Consider the following 20,741-nt stretch of genomic DNA (forward strand, 5'->3'; position numbering starts at 1 on the left):
ACAAAAGACCAATGGCCAGTCCATGTCCAAATGCCAAGGAGTGAAGTAGAGTGACAGCTGTCACACCTTGCTTGCCTGCATTGCTAAGGACAGGGGTCATCCCCTCGGAGGGGCATACATGGGGGCAGGCCAGGCACCGCAGGGACAGGATCAGGGCGCAGCAGAAGGAGGCAGTGAAGAGGTGGTGGATGCAGGCGAGACACTTGCAACTGCAGTGGAGCTGACTGAAGTGGTGGGTGCTGTCACCACTGCAGTGCCCAAGTCAGACGGGGTGGTCGTGGACTCCACTGCAGTGCCTACATCCAAGGGAGCGGAATGGGGGCAGGTGAGGTCGGCAGGGCGGGGGGGACACGGTCCCCACATCAGTGGCACTAACCATCTGACCATGTGTGGAGGAGCAAGTGCTAGGGGGGATGGCCTTAACATTTTGGGTATGGTGTATCTGTGGGTGGGGGAATTCAGGGCAGGGAGTGGCGGGGGAACCTATGGAGTGGTGGCCTGGGGGATGGAGGACGGAGACTTTGCCTTGGAGCTGCATGGTGGTGGGGGGTCTTGCTCTTCTGGCGCCGGGGGGACTTGCGGGTGGGGGTCTCTGTCTGACTGCGCCTGCGGGAGGGTGTCCGGGTGTGAGGGGCACTCCCCTCTGTGTGTCGGGACTTCCTCTTCCCCTTGTAATCAGGATCTGCTGGGTCGGTGGGGAAGAGGCCAAGGTCACAGAGGATGAGCTTTTGGGGAGATGGGGTTGCAGGTGATGCAAGGGAAGGGGGCTGGGAGGGAGAGCTCTCGGAGGACTGCGTAGTGGTTGTGGATGACTGTGTGTGTGTCTGCAAACCAGCCCCTGTGAGTGTGGTATCAGTCCCCTGCGCTTGCTTGTGTGCATGTCTAGACCTTGGTTTGGGTGTTTGTGTGCTTGGGGCAGGTAGGCTGCTAGGAATCGTGGGTGGTGCAGGGGTAGGAGAAGTGCGTGACTGTTGGAGGAGGGACACTGCTGCCATCAGGGAGGAGGCCACGGACTTATTGGTCCTCAGTAGGGCAGACATGCCCGAGGAAATGCCCTCCATGAATGACACCAGTTGTATCAACAGACCTGTGTGTGCATGGAGGACCTTCATCATCGATGTCTGCCCTACATGGATCTCTCTAAGTAAGTCCACAGACTCCTCACTCAGGGCAGCAGGGGACACAGGGGCAGGGGGTGCGGTGCCTGGCAAAAAGGAGACATGCTCACGAACACAGGAGCCCACAAGGGCCTCTGGGATGGGAGCCGATGGGAGGCTGGTGGTGGTGGAGGTGGTGGCAGGGACAGCCTTATCAGCTGGGGTTTGGTGTCTGCTGACACCCGCCTCCACAAGGGAGTCATCCTCAGAGCTGCTGTGGCCCTCAGCTGGGGGGGATCTTGCTGACGACTCCTCTGTGTGGCTCCACTAGCCCTCCGTGCCACTGGGTCCACCCGACTCCTCTTCTTCTGTCCCTGTAAGGTCTGTGGCTCCTCCTCGTCCGTGGAGCTGTCCCCTCCTGTGGCCGTGGATGTATCTGGATAGGAATAGGAAGTAAGAGAACAACATCAGTCACCTGCACACACCACAGTGAGTACATCACATCACAAGGGCAAGCCCTGGCATCATCAGATGAACACAGCTCAAAGTGGCAACACTGTTTAGAATAAGCCAATTGTCATTCTCAACATCAACCATGGCACACATATCCCTCCTTGACTTTCACACATATGTCTGTTGCATGTTGGATGCTAACATCCCAATGTGCCAACATGCACCACCCACACATTAGTTGGACATGCAAGTGAGCATGTAGGAGTATGTCACTATACACACAGCACATCTCTTGCTACTGACTCAGTACATGTGTCCGGATGAAGGGATGGGCAGAGACTCATTTCACATGCTTGTGATGCATGCCAGCAACACACACTATGATGTACCCATGTCCTGATGGGCAATGCCACAATGGGGTGTATGGTGCACACTTGAACACAATGCAGGATCACTCATAGCAAGTTAAATGCCATGGCACTGGAATGCCCTGAAAGTCAGTCAACACTGTCTCCTGTCACAGGGGCTGGGCATCCAGACAACAACAATATGCACTGACTCACAATCCTAGCTCAGGAGTAAAGCTAACTCTACGGATGACCAGCGCACCTACCCATCCCATGCAAACAACATATCCAGGACCCAGAAGACCCCACATCATGCAAATCAGACATATGAGTCTCTGTAAACACAAATCCCTGTACATTAACACATCACAGTCTGCCATGCATGTAACCCAGCTGCATGAAGGACACAGTTGCATACACCTTTGTGTGCTGTCAGATGATCACACACCTATATGTCACACAGGTCTTGTCTCTCACAGTCACATCTCATATGTCATGCTGACCCTCTGAATCATGGACACCCCAGTTGTACGTAACAACAAGCCACACCCTAATGACACAGAGGCAGACACCTGAGGGCACATATCAATAAGCACAATCTGCAATTTCATACACAGGAGTGGGATTACAGAGTGTTTCTTAATGCCCTTGAGGAGGCATGACTGGACAGGTCTACGTGAAACAGGGTTTGGCCCTGGACAGTAGTCAGGTGGCTAAGCAAGTGTGACATACTTGATATACATACTCCTGAGGCCCCAAAATTTGAGTCCCCTGCTGCATGGGTTTGTTTGGAATACCCCAGCCACATGTGGCGAGTCAGACCAGCAATTGGAACACATCTCAAGGGCACACACAGATCACATGTCAGATCTCAGGCATTGTGTAAACAATTGACCCACCCATGAAACACACAACAGAGGCATGGGAACAGATGCTGACCAGTAGCTGAAGCATAACTGACTGCAGGGACACAGTGCCCTAGTGACACAAGCAACAGACTGTAGGGGTCACACCTGTGGAACAGATGAGAAGGGTGCATCACACAATTGAGGAACATGAGTATTGGACTACAAGTCTTACATAATGTGAAAGTGTGACCAGGCCAAAAGACTGCTATTAGCATGTCAGACATAGTACACAGATCAGGCATGGACTTACCCCCTTCCTGCTGCTGTTTGGCCTTCAGCTGGCTATCCTGGTCTGGGAAGACCACCGCCAGTATCCTGAGCATGTGGGGAGTCAGGGTCCGGTGTCCGCCCCTCCTGCGTGGAGGTGACAGCTTCAGCTGGACTCTAGCTATCCTCCGGGTCCAGCCCCAAAGGTCCTGCCACCTCTTCTGGCATTTGCGGATCCGGCGCTTGTAGGCCCCACCGAACGAACAGCCCGGGCGATGGTCAGCCATATTTCCTGCTTTTGGTGGGCATCAACCTGTGAGGATGTCAAAGTGAAAAGTACATTGACACACATGTCCCATTTTTGTGCTGCACACATTTGGATAGACATGTCATCATCACAAAGGGAAATGATTTACACAGGTAGTGCAACCATGGTGAAGGACAAATGCCATGCATGTCTGACATGTTAACAATGCCTGGATAGTTTAAGCTTGCACTAATGCACTTTAGCAGCAGGACACCTATTCATTACATGTACCTACACACTTTGGGGGATGAAAGTAGTCAGTGAGAATACTTGCCACTGGAGTACACACTGCTAGTACTGTTAGTCAGACAACATGCATAATTAGGAAGGCAGTGGACTGCACACTCACCTACTCTCCTGGTTTTCCATACAGCTTGCTGTACTGTGGAAGGAGCCCGTCCAGCAGGGCCTGGTTCTCCTCCTCAGTGAAGGCTGGGGCCCTCTCCAGAGTACGTGCCATAGCAGGAGCCAGAGGATGCAGAGACAGCAGCAGTGGTAGCAGGGATGTGTTCCATAGCATGTAGGGCAGGCAAGTGAGCTCCCTGGGGGGCAGCCGGCCTTATATATGTGCTGCAGAGGCAGAATCTGTGCCATGTGTCCCAAGTGATAGGTCCAACACGGTTGCATTCTATGAATCTGGCCAATCCATTTAAATGTACGATTCGTACACCCCTTCCGCATCGTTCAAATCTTCACCTTCATGGAACACTTGAAATTGCAACATTGTTGTAGGCATCCAAATGAATTTCCAGTGCACGACTCGTACAAGTTTTGAATCCGTATCCGTCTCCATGACAGTCCGGAGCCACTGGGTGCACCCTGCTCGTTCAACTGACTGTACAACGCGTATTTTGAAAATACACATGCACCCGTCTCCATACGATACAATGGCCAAGGCTTACGCCTGTCTCGGACCATGCCTGTCCGACGTGTATGCATAATAGCCACCCGCGTTGGACCTCATTGCATTCAATGACAAAGCGAACGCACGGCTCGGTCATGAACTGTGCAATGCGTACGCATTGTCACCCGCGTCGGACCTCATTGCATTCAATGGCAAAGCGTACGCACGGCTCGGTCATGAACCGTGCAATGCGTACGCATTGTCACCCGCGTCGGAACTCATTGCATTCAATGGCAAAGCGTACGCACGGCTCGGTCATGAACCGTGCAATGCGTACGCATTGTCACCCGCGTCGGAACTCATTGCATTCAATGGCAAAGCGTACGCACGGCTCGGTCATGAACCGTGCAATGCGTACACATTGTCACCTGTGTCGGACCTCATTGCATTCAATGGCAAAGCGTACGCACGGCTCGGTCATGAACCGTGCAACGCGTACGCATTGTCACTCACGTCGGACCTCATTGCAGGCAATGGCAAAGCGTACGCACGGCTCGGTCATGAACCGTGCAATGCGTATGCATTGTCACCAGCGTCAGGCCTCATTGCAGGCAATGGCAAAGCGTACGCACGGCTCGGTCATGAACCGTGCAATGCGTACGCATTGTCACCCGCGTCGGACCTCATTGCTGTGACTATTATACGGATGCAACACACATTTACTGGCCAGGGACACCTGTGCACACCTACCACACTACAGCATTGGTCCCATGGTCCCATGGCATGTAAGGCTGCATTCCCTGGGTGTTTGGGGGGGCCACATATGGCTTGTTGGGTGGCACTTTGTGCAGCCACTCCCAGGCTGTGCACGTGTACATGGGAGCAGAATCCTTTGTGTGTTGTGCACATTACCACTGTGATGTGCAATTGTACAGTAATGGGCATGAGTCACGGACACAGTTTCAGGTTGGATATGTTTAGGACATGTCACATACACCCTGAGTCCTGGGGGTGATGGCATGTACGTCACAGTGAGACCTGTAGCCACAATACTGATGTGCACCCACAGTCTGTGTGCATTTTGTGTCTCAGATGTGTCTGATCAAATGTGCCCAATGGGTGTCAGTCTCCACATCCATGTGGTATATGCATCAACCTTGATGGGGTGTGTGTCTAAGAGACGTACATGTAGGGCCGGCAGGAACAACAGTGGCCACTACCTGTGGGACTTACGCTTGCCTTGTGGTGTGTACGTGCTACGCCATGTCCATTGCTGTGTTGATGTGGCAATACAGGGACCCTGGATTTCTGCATGGCAAAGATCTGTGATGCCTGGGAGACATCAGGCCTCACTTGTCACTGTGGTGTGTGTTTGGAACGTTGCAGCAGTACATAGGTTGGGTGACACAGCCAGATGATTGGCCATTGCACTACATGGGACTCATGTAGACATGTGGAACTGAGATGTGAGGTGGTGGTCATGTAGGTGACATATGTGTCCATGCCCAACAGCACACACCTCAGGACATTGTTTAATGTCATGATCTAGCATGTGATATTGAGCCTGGTCATGGCCACATGGGTGGATGAACTGACAATCTTCCTTTGTGCATCTCTGTACTGCAGGGCACCAGCTGTCCATCGACCGTTCCCAGACCTTGCAACCATGCAGGAACGCAACTGCATCAGATGGTACCGCTTCACCAGGCCACTGATTGAGGAGTTGACGGAGCAGTTGGCGCCACATCTGCTACCTGGCCGAACATACTCTACAGCACTGACCCCAGAGGGAAGGTGATGGCAGCCCTGCACTTCTTTGCTACTGTACACTGTGGCTACTGCTGGTGGGATGTCGCAAACGATGTTTAGTCGGGTGCTACTCGATGTCTTGGAGGGGATGTTGCATTTCCTAGACCTGTATATCAAGTTCCCGAGCCCAGCTGAACTCCCTGAAATAAAGGATGCCTTTTATACACTGCGGAGGATGGCGAACGTCATCGGATCTATTGATGGGACACATTTGACCCTGATACCACCATAGGCACATGAGCAGGCATAACGGAACAGGAAGCACTACCACTCCATCAATGCTCTGGTGGTATGTCTTGCTGACATGTCGATCACACATGTTCCCTGGTTCTGCGCACGATGCCTACATTATGAGGAGTAGTCGCATTGCAATGCTGATGTCACAGATACCAGCTCAGCATGCCTGGCTTGTCGGTGTGTACTGACTGTTTATCATTGTGTGTGTTTGTCAATGTTGTATTCCGCACTCCTACAAAACTCAGCTACTTGTTCGTTTTTGTGTGTGTAGGAGACTCCGGACACCCCAACATGCCGTGGTTGCTGACACCCCTCAGGAACCCTGTGACACCAGCCAAGATGTGCTACAATGAGGCACATGGTCAGAGCAGGAGGGTGATTGAGCGGACATTCAGCCTCCTGAAAAGCCGCTTTCGCTGCCAGGACAAGACCGGAGGGGCCCTCCCATATGAGCCTGCAAAGGTGTGCAAAATAATCCTTGTCTGCTGCATGCTACACAACATGGCAGTGCGGAAGGAGGTGCCTCTCATCCAGGATGACGATGACGATGACCGACCTCCGGCACCTGTGGAGGATCCCGGCCTGGGCCAAGATGCCAGTGATGATGAGGATGAGGGTGAAGTCCGCTCACAGCTCATCAACAACTTCTTCACCTGAATGTGAGTTTCAAGGGTTGTTATGTGAATGTATGCAGGTAGCCTGGAATGTGTTGTGGCAGCTCTGTTGATGTATGAGTGCGTCTGTGTGCCACTTGACTGGATGCGTGCAGTGATGTGTCCATTCAGGTGGTGTGTACTCCACAATAGGGTAGTACTGCTAACTAGTTTTTGTGAAGGTGTCTTGCAACATGTTTTGTGCATGTGTATTGCAGTTCTCTCCTGTTCTTCTGTGCTTTTGACTGGGTCTTGTGTCTGTTCTTCCCAGGGTACTTTGCCTGTTGTTTGGTCAACACTGACCCTCAACACCCAGAAGCCAACACCAATGTGGAAGTTGATAATTCCCATCAACTGATGTACCACACATCCCAGGACTTCCATTCTCCAACACATTGTGAGTGTGTGTCCACTGTTACGTAGAATTACCCTTGCAACTATTGTGGAATAAACGTGTTGCTGATCTGTAATGAACCGATGCTATGCTTTCTTATGTGCATTGTCTGTCTTCCCACATCAGAGTGACATCTGCTTACCTCACCTGTGGACTTGTTACCACTGACTGGGGTTGGTGTTGTGTCTGTGCATGCCAATGTGTTTCAGGTCAACATTATTGTGTGTGATGAGTAACATGGCCATGGTGAGTATGTGTTGTGATGCCATAGTGGTGTGTCTCCCTCACATGTGTCACATCACCATGACTCACCGTACGTTGGTCACATTGTTGCAGTATTTGGCATGCACTGTGTTGTGTAGCAGATCGACATCTCCCTGAACATGACAAGTTGGAATCACAACAGAGGCAAGTATGGTGTACTGATGAGTTTATTTTCAAACATGTGTGGGGGACGTGCACAGGATGGTGGGTGCTGTACATTGGTTTGGGAATCCAAAGTTCACATTAGAGTTGGAAGTGCTGGTAGATGAAATGTCCTGAGTAAAGTCCACAGTCATCTGCTACATTGGCCCAACATGAACCCTCCATGTCATGTGGGCGAGTTGTGTGGACAAGGTGAACGGGTTGCGCACAAAGGACATTGTCCAGAACAGGTTTAGAGACCCTGGGGATATGCTGGGTCCTCTGCCTCTCACATGTCCTTCTTCGGACGACCCCTCTTCTTCCGGGGGATCCTCATGTGCAGGCCTCTGCGGTGCAGGGGACTCTCCATCAGAGTCCTCCTCCCTCCCTTTGGCGCTGGCAGATGGTGTTGCGACAGATGTTGTGGCCACACAGGGAGGTGTGGACAGGTTGGTGTTGATCTGGCGGAGGCATTGGAGTATGTCCCGATGCACCGCAGTAATGTCATCCCACTTGGCTTCCATACGGGCATGGTGGGCGACCTGCTTGTGTTGCATGTCCTGGAGGATCCCCACTACCTGGCCAAATCCTCCGGTGCTATCCTGGTACGGATCTAAGATGCGTGCCAGGTGGGGGTCATCATGCAGTCCAGACCCCTCTGCAAGACGCGCCTGCTGAGTCCCACCCCTCCCAGCACCCCTATCCACACGGGCAGGACCAGCGGCGGGACGCACAGGTGACACTGGGACCCCTTGGGTGGTGTTGCTGGTGGTGTTTGCTGTAGCTTCCAGGGGGTCCTGTGTCCCTGTGCTGTGGGTGTTCAGTGGCCTTGGTCTGTCTGTGTTGGCGGGGGTGACCTGTCGGTGTCCAGATGCTGGAGGCGTGGGTATAGGGGGTGCAGATGTTGATGCTGATGGTGCTGCATGATGGCTCACACCGGAGGGGCCAGGTTGGTCGTCGTCATCCGAAGAGGACAGAGAGAGAGTCAGACCAGAGAGCTCAGTGTCCGCCAGAGTCTGGGACTGGGTATCCTCATCATTTGGTGCTGGGTGCCCAGCACCACCTGTGTTTGGAAGAGACACACAATGTGAGTTATGTTTCTACATGCATCGATGGTTCACAAACATGACATTTTCTACTTTTCAAACAGATGCCTGCCTGTACACTGCTTTTTCCCAGCTTGTCACGGACAGAGTTTGATATTGTTGTTGGCCATTTCCCAGCATGGCCTTGTGCTCGCCACAACAGAGCCCAGTGTCAGACATCTTGGCAGTCCCTTCCCATTCCCTGTAAGGCGAGTATGGTTCAGTTTGATCTTGCTGGGCCATGTGGGTGGGTGTAGATTGTCTGTGACTGCGACTCCCATCATACTGTTGGCTACACCCCCTTCCCAGCATGCCCATACTTCCTCCCCTTGACTCTGCTTCCCTGTGAGGGGGTGTGACAGCAATGGCAAGATGCCTGACTGTGAAATCCTGGTGTTTGTTTGGCTACAAGTCCAAAGTGAGCCCCTGTGCTTCACACAGCAGCACCCAGTACGGGGTATCTTTTGCTGATATTTCAATAAGGTGTGTGTCAATGTATTCTACCCGGTGAGTTGTGTGGAGTTTGTGTTGAGGGGGGTGTGTCTCCACATGCTGGTAAGTATGGTCAGGGCTGTTAGTCCTCCTTCCCATCATGAAACGTGCTTCCATTGTAGGGCGTGCAAGTTGTCTTTCAGGATGTAAGTCAGTGGTGTCCTGCCTCTGATTTGCACACAACCCCGAGCAGGGCCTTGTGCTCCCCACAGCAGGACCCAGTGTCAGCCATCTTGTCAGTCATTTTCCACTCCCTGTGATGTGGGCATGTTTCAGAGAGGTCTTGATGGGCCAATCAGGAGGGGGAGCATTATCTGTGACTACAAACCCCAACATGTTGTTGGCTACACTCACTTCACCTGCATCCCCACTATTCCTTCCTGACAGTCAGCTGCACTGTGAGGTGGGGTGTTTGTGGTGGCAAACTGTCTGGCAGGGTCTATTTGGCTTTGTGCCACTGGCTTGCTCTATTTGTTTGTAGGTTGGTGCATGTCATGACACAGTTCCAAGTCACTATGAGATGGCAGGTATTGTGTTTGTCTGACTGGCATACACATCTTGGGATGATTATCTATTGATTACTGTAGCTTTGCTTGCGGTGCATGGTTTCACTGTCCCCTTGCCACACAATCTTGGGTATGTTGTTTGTGTACTCACCAGGCTCTGGGATGTCTGTTAGACCATGGATGCTCTCTGGTGGTAGGATGTCCCGCACCTTCTCCTCCCAGGTCCTGAAGTAGACTGGCTTGGCAGGAGGGCCACCGCCGGTGCACTGACTCAGGGTGTGATCTTTTTCGATGAGTTTCTTGACCCTCCTGTGCACGTCATACCACCTGTTCTGGATATCGTCCTTTTTGCGCCTTGCTGGTGCTTGAGCGTTCACCTTGTCCGCAATCCTCGCCCACATCTTAGTTTTCTGTGAGATGGGGGTCCTTTGGACCAATGTACCAAACATATGTGGCTCTACTCTGATGATCTCATCTGCCAGCACTTCTAACTCACTATCTGTGAACTCTGGATTCTTCTTTGGGGGCATGGTGATGGGTGGTGGTGGTGAGAGATGAGTATGTGAGGGTGCAAGTGAGGGTGGTTTGGTGTTGGTTTTGCTGGGTGTATGTGTGTGTGCTTTTGTATGAGGTGCTGATGGTGTGTGAGTTGTGTGATGGGTGAGTTGTGAGTGTGTCTGTGGTTGCTGGGTAATGGTGTTTGCTGCTGGCTGTGTCTCCTGTTTGCAAGGGATGATGGTAGTGATTATAGTCCTTTATATAGTTGGAGTTTTTTATTTGGTATTTATTGGCTTTGTCATTGCTTGTTTGGTCCCTTTTTTGTCTTTTTTCCTTTGGGTTTTGTAGGCATGAAGGAGACGTTCATGTGACGGAGACGGACGCTGCTGTTGTCTCGTGCGGGCTTCTCCGCCTCGTTCATGCTGCCTATATTCTGTGTTTGATACGCGTCGGTCACGGCGGTCTCTATTGCTTGTGTGCCCGGTTGTCTGTGCGTGTCGGTCATGCGGCTTGGTCTCCGTGCGAGTCGGTCTGGTTTTACACGCATTGCATCGTACTGCGTGGATCGGACCTCGCGGGTACGGGTCAGTTGGGTTCATTCCGGGTTCGTGTCAGTTTTCCGGCCAGATCACTATTTTCCCTATGGCTCGGTCGTACGGCTTGTATTCCGTACTTGTCGGTTGTAATTCACTTGCGTTGCATCGTACTGAACGGGTCGTACGGCGCTGGTCCGTGTCAGTCAGTATTCGGTCCGGGTCCGTGTCGGTCAGTTCGTTTTGCAGCCAGCATCGGAATCGGCCCCTCAATCTGGCTCACTTGTAAGCAGGACCAACGTCTTCCACCCGGCATGTGAATTCTCCTTTTAATAGAAGCCAAGCCCCAAAATTGAAGCCGAAGTAAATTAAGATACCAACATCAAACAGCGAGGAAGGAAATGTTGGAGGATAGTTGCAAATAGATGCCTCACAGACAACCGTATGAGTGTCCCTTGAACCTCCAGAAACCTCTAAAGCAATTCTAGTGATGACCAGATTCAACTACATTCTAGTCCCCCTGCCAGCGGCGGCACACCACTTCATTTCCTGTGCGCCAACAGCCACACCACCCTGCCCGGGACTTGAAGAGCGGAAGAATACCGGCCACTCCACCTTCGAGCAACCAAGAGGTCGGGTAGGTGCAAGAGACTGTACCTGGCAACAACACTGTGAGTACCACTGTGCCAATCCGCCATTGTAAATGTGCCATATATCACCTGCTCATACAATTACCACACCTCTCTCCTATACAGATTGTGACCGCCAGCACGCTCTGGAGTGACTCATGGTGCAAGCTACCTATATATGCGGTACCTGTTCCCTTGTTCTCCCTTTTTTCCCCCCTCCCCCTTCCCTTCTGTCTTCTCTCTCCTGCTTGATAAATGTTACTATAGGACTTTATCTCCATTTGATCAAAAGGATTTGCTATTAATGGTAATAGACCATTAGCATGTACATAAAACTAAACTATATGGGAATATCAGTATCTCGTCCTACCACTGAATGAATACCTAACACTGTATGCTGCCAATTAGTGCTGTCCCGAAAATCCGAATGTCAATAGACATGGAATATTTGTGACAACACGTTCGCCACCTCTATTCTTAAATATTTGGTTGATCATTGTTCGTTTACATTTATACATTTATGTTTATATTTTTATCCCCATGTATTTCCTTCCTTTGACTCTATCTGTGGGAAGAATCGGCCTTGGATTCAGAGTCCAGACATACGACTGCGGCCCACTACCTAGGGCCCGGGCATGGTGTATATAGCTTAATGCACCATTGATGCGATCGACTGTGTCACTTTTTAATTGTTTTTTCATTATACTCCACCTTTCTTGGTGTTTTAGATTGGACCAAATCCCAGGTCCTTTCAGTGGCACCATTTCAATTGACGAGGCCACTTTTTCACTCACTTATTATTACCTTTATCACCCCTGTTTTGGTCCTGAAAACACGCTAGGGATCTCCTCCTGAGACCATGTGAGGCGCGAAACATGTCGACCTACTCTATTTCACTTTCATAAATAGCACAACATCATTTTAGCTACTGAGGGTTATAATAACCTATTGGTTTTTTAACCATGAAAGAGGGATCCTCTTTATTAAATCTACTTACTCTGGACACCCCCTAGTCATTCTTAACCCACCACTCACCACCTACCTCTCACAGAATCAATACTGACCCGCACACAACTTACGGCTTGACAAACAAAAGATCTCCACCAAAGTAACCCTTCGGGGGACCCGTAGGGTATTTCAGCGCCGGCCCAATGAGGAGCACCACCCTATGATGAAGCCTGACATCCTTCGGGGGTGTGAGGGCATCAAGTATAAGTCTCTCTGACTTTGTCTTATTCCAGTCACAGCAAAAACAAAACTGCATGTGGAGTTGCAAAATAGGTCCAATGATAGTGATTCCCCTTTCCATCAAAAAGGTAAGCCACCCTTCCAAAACCATGTTGATTCAGCAGAGGCTGCATCAAATAGGAAAAAAAAGCATGCATTGCTCGCCTTACCAGGTACCCCATCGAGTTGAGTCTTCCTACTGCTACTCCAGGTTCTGTGCACAGCAGAAGGGATATATTGAATTCCAACATTACTCCAACAGTAAGCAGAGAGGAGTAACTGAAATCCAACATTCTGACTCATGTCCTTTCCAAACCTACATCATCCACCACTGATAGGATCACTTACAAAGCTCCAGCCTGTCATGGCATAGAAGGAGACAAAACTTGATGCAAAGACCTTTCCAATCTTCCCCGTATTTACCTTGTTGCTATATTCAGTTCTGGATAACACTGTGATAGGCAAAAAAATACAATGGCAAAGGTGAAAATTGCAAGAATAAGGCACACTGCAATTGATAGACATGAATCCTCAGATGCCTAGCGCAACAAAAGTTTCGTTTGGCTAGGCAATATGTAGTATTGATTATAGTTAGGCTGAAAGGCTTTCGAAAATTGAGGAGAGTCTGTGTTAAGGAATATGATTCTGCTTAAGACTGTTGCTTTATCAGTTATAGTATAAGAAATGTACCAGAATCCCTAAGAATATGTTTAAGAGAAATCCTGATACTACTACTTTGTCCATACAATATTACCTTGGTGTCTCCATACCCACTTTAGCAACGCTCTGTTTTGTACTCTTTTCGAACATATTTTTTTGTTTTTTGATTGCACATGAATGGAATATCAGTGAAGTTACAGACTGTATTGTAAACCTAACGTTGGCACGTCAAGTAGTAAAATACATATATAGCAGTATGTAGCGCATAACAGTGCAGTAACAAAAATACGTGAAACAATAACCAACTAGATAACATAGTATATAAATTGGGTTTAAGGCAAGATGGTTACTAGTCTAGGGTTTGAGTTGAGCATTGCCATGCGAAAGGAACCCAGATACAGAGGATGAAGTAATGTAAAGGCTGGGCTAAGGTGGTCTGATGTTGTCAATGACTCTGTTTTTGAGGGGAAGGATGAGGTCATCCCAGTCAGTTGCAAAGGGGTTTTTGCATAGACCGCATGCCTCCATGCAGTTCAGAGCCACGGATTCTGACTTTGCCCATCGGACATTTGTGTCCAACCATTGAGTGATCCTGAGCAAGGAGGATGCTTTCCACCACATGGTGATTGTATGTCTGGCCAAAAGTAGGGTGAGCTCAAAGAAGTGGTTTGTTGCGCCCTGATTTTTCTGACTCATCTAAAGACCCATTATGAAATCCTCAATGGTATTCAGTTTGCAGCAGCCAGTATTATTGTACAGAGCTGTTCAGACTTCTGTCCAGAAGGTGTGGACTGTGGGGCATATCCAGAACATGTGCGTGATATCTGTTTGTGTGGTGTTGCAATGGTGGCCGTCCAAGGGTGTCATAAAGTAGACTTTATGAATGCTGCCTGGGGTCAGATAGGGTCTGTGTAGTATGTTATATTGTATATTTTAAAATCATGCATTGAGTGAGATTTTGTGCTGGTGTGCTAATGCTTTGCCCAATTTTGTTTGTAATAGATGTTGACCAATGTCGAGTTTCCATTTCTGGTGTAGTGCCGCTACGGGATCAGAAGTTCTGGTAGGCATGGCTTTTGCAATCCAGGAGAAAAGCATCCGCCACTTCTCATGCCAAAAAATACCTGCAGTAGGGGTTTAGTGGATGGCTCAGGTGTGTAATTCTCTATAGAGATTCCAACTCTGCACCAAGTGCGGGTTTGTTTGTCCTGTGGTAGGCCAGTTTGCTCAGACAAGCGATCAAAAGGAATTAGGGCTTTATCCTGAAATAGGTTTGTATTCATGGCTATGCCTGCATCATCCCGGGCCTCCACAGCATCCCATCCTGTGGACTGTCTGAATATGCAAAAGCTCTGGAGAGGAATCTCAGGAGCATGAGGTGATGACTCAAGAGGGATGGCAAGAGCTTTTCCATAGCTTTTTCGCAATAGCTTGTTTGTGGGTTTGGGCAGTGTACGAAATTGGGTTGATTGTTGTTTGAGGGCACACTACTCAAGCAGGAACCACAATCCTGGTCAGGCAGAGGCACAAGCAAACCTCAAATTAACCTTTGCTCAACCCTCTGGTAGCTTGGCACAGAGCAATCAGGCTTAACTTAGAGGAAATGTGTAAAGTATTCATGCAGCACTCCAAAATGTAATAAAGTGAAAATAAAAGACAAGAAAAATCACACACCAATTTCAGAAAATAGAGTAAATTCTAATAAATAAATCGAGACTAAAATGACTAAACTCCATTCAGTAGAACCAGAGGTATGCATTTTCAAAGATTTGAATGATAATAGCACCAAAAATCACGAAGCGACAATTGTGGATATCTGGTCACAAGTTCAGGCCGACCACGATGGATGGCAGGACAGCGACTGGGACCCAGTTAGGCCCACTGAACAAGCTTACCTTAAATCCTGGTTGTAGAGATGCGTAGCACAGCATCGGTTCAGAGTAGTTGTGAGGCTGTGATGCGAGGCCATGTGTCATTGTCGAGGTGGCCTTCCACAAGGGGCTTGCGATGAAGGGTTCTGTATCAAGGATGCATCTTGTTCTGGCTGGTTCCGAAGGAGTTCTGGGGGCTTCCAGTGCAGAGTCCTGTCCTGTCAATGAGCAGCTTGCGATCTAAGGGCCATCATTGAGGATGAGTCATGCACCGGCTCACTCTGATAAGGCTGCGGGCTGTAAAGGAGATGCAACGTCCTTGCGACGGGAAAGTCTGTGCAGCAGACGCGATGTGTTGGTTCTACTCGGGATTGTGCCACAAAGCAGCGGAGATGCGTTGCTTCTGCAGGATTAAGAAATGGGATAGTAGAGCACCTTCAGGTCCACTTCTTAGGGTTCAGGACTGGAGTGACACCACTTGGCAAAGTAGAACTCACAGATTGCAGAGTCCAGGTGCAGGGTTCAAGGTCGTTGGAAGTCCGTTATGTCCCTGGGGCTTCTGATCAGGAGGCCTGATAACTATCCCCTGGAGTCACTCTGGGGTCCTGGGTTTAGAGATACATGTCCAGTCCTTCTCACCCAGGCAAGAGGAAAGCAGTCCTTCAGAGCAGCAGTCCAGCAGAGTGGCAGTCCTTTCAGCAGCAAAGGAGTCTTCTTTCCTGGCAGAGTCCACAGATTCAAAAGTGTACTGTAGAGGTGTGTCTAAGGGTCCAATATTCATGCCAGGTTCCCACTTTGAAGCGGAGTAAGCTTCTAGAAGTTTTCACCCCTCTGACGTGTGAGGCAGTCCCTTCCTCTATGTCCTGGCTCCAATTTGTCTGGGGTCCCTTTGTGAGTGTGTTCAGGCAGATCCTTTGTGATATATAAGGGTGGTAGGTGATAGCTCCTCCCCCTCATGAACTCAGAGTGGCCCATCATGCCAACACCTATCTTCCCTTTTTTTCACTCTCTGGGAGCAATACACAAACACCCACTTCCAGCTACACCTAGTCGTGTGACCCAGGATCAGGCTGCAGGTACCAAATGGTTAGGGGTAGAAAATTCCAACTATCTCAAAGTTAAAAATCTGACTATACCTGTCAACCTGCTCCCAATTGAAAGTTATTACTTATTAAATGTAATAAGGTAACCAATGTTATCATTTGGAAGAGGTGGGCCTTGCAGTAGTGAAAAATTAATTTAGCAGTTTTCCACACCCAGTATATATAAAACTTAATAGTACATGTTCTACTTTTTAAATACACTGCATCCTGCCCTCGTGGCTGTTCAGGGCTTATCCTAGGAGTTCCTCATATGTGTTAGAAAAGGAAGACTTGGGTCTGAAAAAAGGTCCATTTTACCAGGTCAACATGGCAGTTTCAAACTGCTCACACAGGCTGTAATAGCAGGCCTGAGACATGTTTCAAGGGCTGCTTGGTCGGGGGGTCCAATCAGTGTTGCAGACCCTTTAGCATCATGTAATTTACAGGCCCTGGGCACATGTAGTACGACTTTACTAGGGACTTACAAATACACTAAATAGGCCATTGGGGTATAAGCCTACTCTACCATATTTTAAGGATAGAGCACAAGCACTTTAACACTGGTTAACAGTGGTAAATTGTGCAGAGTCCAAAAAGCCAACAAAACGGGTTCCGAAAACAAGAGGGGGCAAGGGGCAATCTAGGCTTAGTGGGAACAGGCAAGTTTTAGTCTAGTTGACCTGAGCTCCATGGTGGCCCTGAACATTTGCAGTATATGTACAATATTGGCTACTCCTGTCCAGATATCCTTGATGTAGAGCAAGGAATTGTCTGTTTAGAGAGACACTGCATGCATGTTATCACGAATCAGAGTTCCCCAGCCCCTCCCTGACTGCCAGAGGTGATGCGCCAGGGGCTCAATCGCCAGCGCAAATAGTAGCGGTGAGAGTGGGCACCCCTGGTGCATACTGTGTCCCACCAGGAAATGGGTCTGAGTTCAGCCGACCCATCTTTACTCTTGCAGACAACTCAGTTTAACCAGTTTGTTCTTTTTGTCTCATAACACCAGCCTGCACAGTACCATTAACAAGTAATTCTAATCGAAAGAGAACTTTTCTAAGTACAAGACTTACCAGGGTCAGTAAGTCCAGGGTGCTGGAGTCTCTTCCATAAGCCTCTGCAGTCTGCAAATGTTAGGCAAGGACCTACTGGGTTTGAAACCACTTTCATCGGGGTGACCTTGAGCAGGCATTGCCTCCACCAGCCTTATCACTAGTATTTTGATGAAGGTCTTGTAGTCACTGTCCAGCATGCCCAGCAGGTGATAAGAAGTGATCTCAAGTTGATCAAGCCCTGACCTAGAAGGGAAGACTAAAATAGACTTCTGCATGGATTGTGGGAGTGTTTCCAAAGCCAGGGTGGAGTTCGACCAATTTTCGGGATCAGTTGATCCTCATAAACCTTGTAGAACTCAATTAGTAATCTGTGAAGACCCAAAGGTTTTGAGGTTGGTGAGTTGCATAGGGCACTGTGGTTTTTCCATCATTGGGCTATTTAGGGATTCCCTAAGTGAGGCATCCATTGCTGGCAGTGTGAGTGGATGGAGGAAGTCTATTGCATGGGGTTGCCGCAAGTGAGTATAGAATGCAGCATATATTGCATCTTGGGAGTATAATTTAGTGTCTGGAGAGAGACAAATAGCTGTTGCAGACGTAGTAATGGAATCCTACTGAATCAGCCTGGTGAGTAGGTGCCCCCACTTATCTCCCTCAGCATCTACATCTGCATAGTATGACTTATAATCTATACATCCAAAGGATTCAATCAGATGTGTGGTGTTCCCATGCGGAAAGAAATTGCCCCCAAGTGAATTTATCCTCCACAATGGCTTGTGTCAGACCATATAAGGACTCTTGTAGCTGGGTCACCTCTCGATGACTCATGCCACATGCCCCTATAAGAGTCTCTATGCAATGACCCCAGACCACTATTTTGAGTGCATCCTATTCGACAAGGGAAAAATGAATAGCCCCTGCAGGGGTGGTAATGGAATTCTGCCAAATCAGCGAGGCGAGCAGGTGCCCCCACGTGTCTCCCTCAGCGTTTACTTTTGTATGGTAGGCCTTATAATCTATACACCCCAAGGGTCCAATCAGATGCATGTGGAATTCCTGTGCGGATAGCAGATCACCCAAGTGAGTTCATCCTCCACAACAACTTGTGTCAGGCCATGTAAGCACTCTTCTAGCTTGGTCAGCTCTACGTCAATCATGCTCCATGCCCCTATAACTGTGTGTATGCAATGACCTTGGATCACTATTTTGAGCGCATCCCAATCGACAAGGCAGGTGGAGGCTGTGTTAATATTTCCACTTTGTAGTGGAGGATAGTTTCAAAGAGGGTCTGGCAGAAGGCCTGGTCCTCCAGGACAGTCGGCTAGAGCCAGCAGGGTGTAACTGGCAGGTGTCTCCCCATTTCAGCTGCAGGAGTAGGGGATTATGGTCAGAGACAGTTTTGCCTAGATACTCTGTAGTGGTCACTAGCATCTGAGTAATGGGTTGCACAGAAAACGATCCATCCAGATGGGAAGATCAGGTGGGGGTGAGTAAAAAGAGTATTTCCTACAGTCAGGGTGGAGAGCTCTCCAGCTGTCCAACAATGACCAATTTGTCAGCCATTGTGTGAGGAACTCCGCAGCACAGGATGTAAGCATTCAGGGTATGGAAGGGTATGACCAGTCAAATGTGATGTCTAGCATTCAGTTAAAGTCTCTGCCAAGTATCCAGGGTAGGTGGGACCACAAACCAGCTACACTGATAGATCCCACAAGAATTGTGACTGATCTGTGTTTGGAGAGTAGATGCTACCCAGCAATCCTGAGGTGCCATTTAGGATTATTTTTACAAGCACGTTACACCCCTCTGAGCCTGCCAGTACATCTACACACTTGAATGGGACCAAAGGCCTGATCTAAATGAGTGCCCACTTGCATACCCTGAGTAATACATGCAGCAGTACTGGCCCCTCCAGCGCTTTTGTAGGCTGCTGTCTTCCCCACTTTTAAGGCGCGTTTCCTGTAAGAATGCGATGCGCGCACCTCTTTGTTTTAAGTATGTTTATACAGAGTATCGCTTTTTGGCAATGCCCTTGTCCCGGACGTGTCATGTCATGAATCTTATTCTGGCCATAGTGTATGGAAGAGTGTCGTAGTGGAGAGCCCTGGGGCTTGCACCCGCTGGCGATGTGGTTCAGTCCCAGTAACACCCAGCTATGAAATGGTGATCAGGCTTAACACTAAAAAGAATTTCCCAATAACCCATCCCAGGGTAGGAGAGCAACATCTGGCTGCCCAAATATTGTAATTGTTGTGCCGCACCTTTAGCATGAGGTGCAGTGGGCCCCGGGATTCTGTGGGTGTGGGGACTGCCATCAAGGCAGTCTCTGCAATAACCACCACAGTGATCCAGTCTAGTCTGTCAGTAGATGTTTTTTAGATGTGAAAGCTCAGAATTCAGGAGCTGTGTGGAATAAGTATTGAGGCCCATCAAGCAGTACATGCCAAAGGGCAGTGGGTATGACATGATGTATGTGTGCCTAGCAGCAGTGGGGAACACATTCAGCACTTATTGCCGAGTGGGGTGGCACCCACTGCTATAACATTTAGTTGATGTGTTCAGTTGTTTGGGGAATTATTAAGGGGGGGTTATGGATGTGGTACTTATCTGGGAAGTCCAAGATTCCTGATAAGAGTCTTCAGTGGAGTGTTGAGTGTCTGAGATCCTTAGTTAGGACAGAGTAGTCAGGGCTGGTATCTTTTGGTGACGCAACTGAGCAGACGCAACCAGACTGCCCTCACGAACCTCTCCCGGCTGGGAATAGGTCACACACGCACAATAGGAAACGCGCTGCAAGATAAGAAGAACAACCCTGTACTGACCACAGACCGCCTCTACTACCACCCCACCTCCCTCCCATAGGGAAGTGGTCCTAGCAGAGATTTCAGGTTGCTCACTCATTGTCCTGATGATGATCTTAAATCTCCAAAAGATCGAAACGCCGTCAACCCCACAACAGGAACTTCCTCAATTGCACTCACTTATGTGAAGTTCCTACTCTGTTGTCAATGTGATGTAATGTTTTTAAGTTCACTGCACTTTGTCACATTACGCACCTGTCACTTTATGTGAGCACTGGTCATCCTGGAGAAGCTCCAGCTCAATCACAACTGCATTCACTTTGCTCCCCATTGTGATCTGGTGTCTGCTAGCACAGGGATTATCAGGCCGTCTTCACTGGTAATTGTACCATCATGGGGTCTGTCTGTGCATTGGTCTCCAGCCGGTCCAGGTTGAGGCCCAAGGCTGTCAGGTGGCATGGTCAGGGCTGCCTCCATCGGGGGCACCAGCCAGTATTATTTCTCCCCATCAGTGAGAGTGGCAGCACAGCTTTGCGAGGGGCTGAGAATTGCGAAGCAAAGGCCAGTGCTTTCCAGTGGGTCCAATATATGGCAAGGGAAACCCATCTTGTTCTTGGCCACCAGTCCAGTTAGAAACTGCC

This window comes from Triturus cristatus, chromosome 8 (assembly GCF_964204655.1).
Source record: "Triturus cristatus chromosome 8, aTriCri1.1, whole genome shotgun sequence".
NCBI classification, from domain to species: Eukaryota; Metazoa; Chordata; class Amphibia; order Caudata; family Salamandridae; genus Triturus; species Triturus cristatus.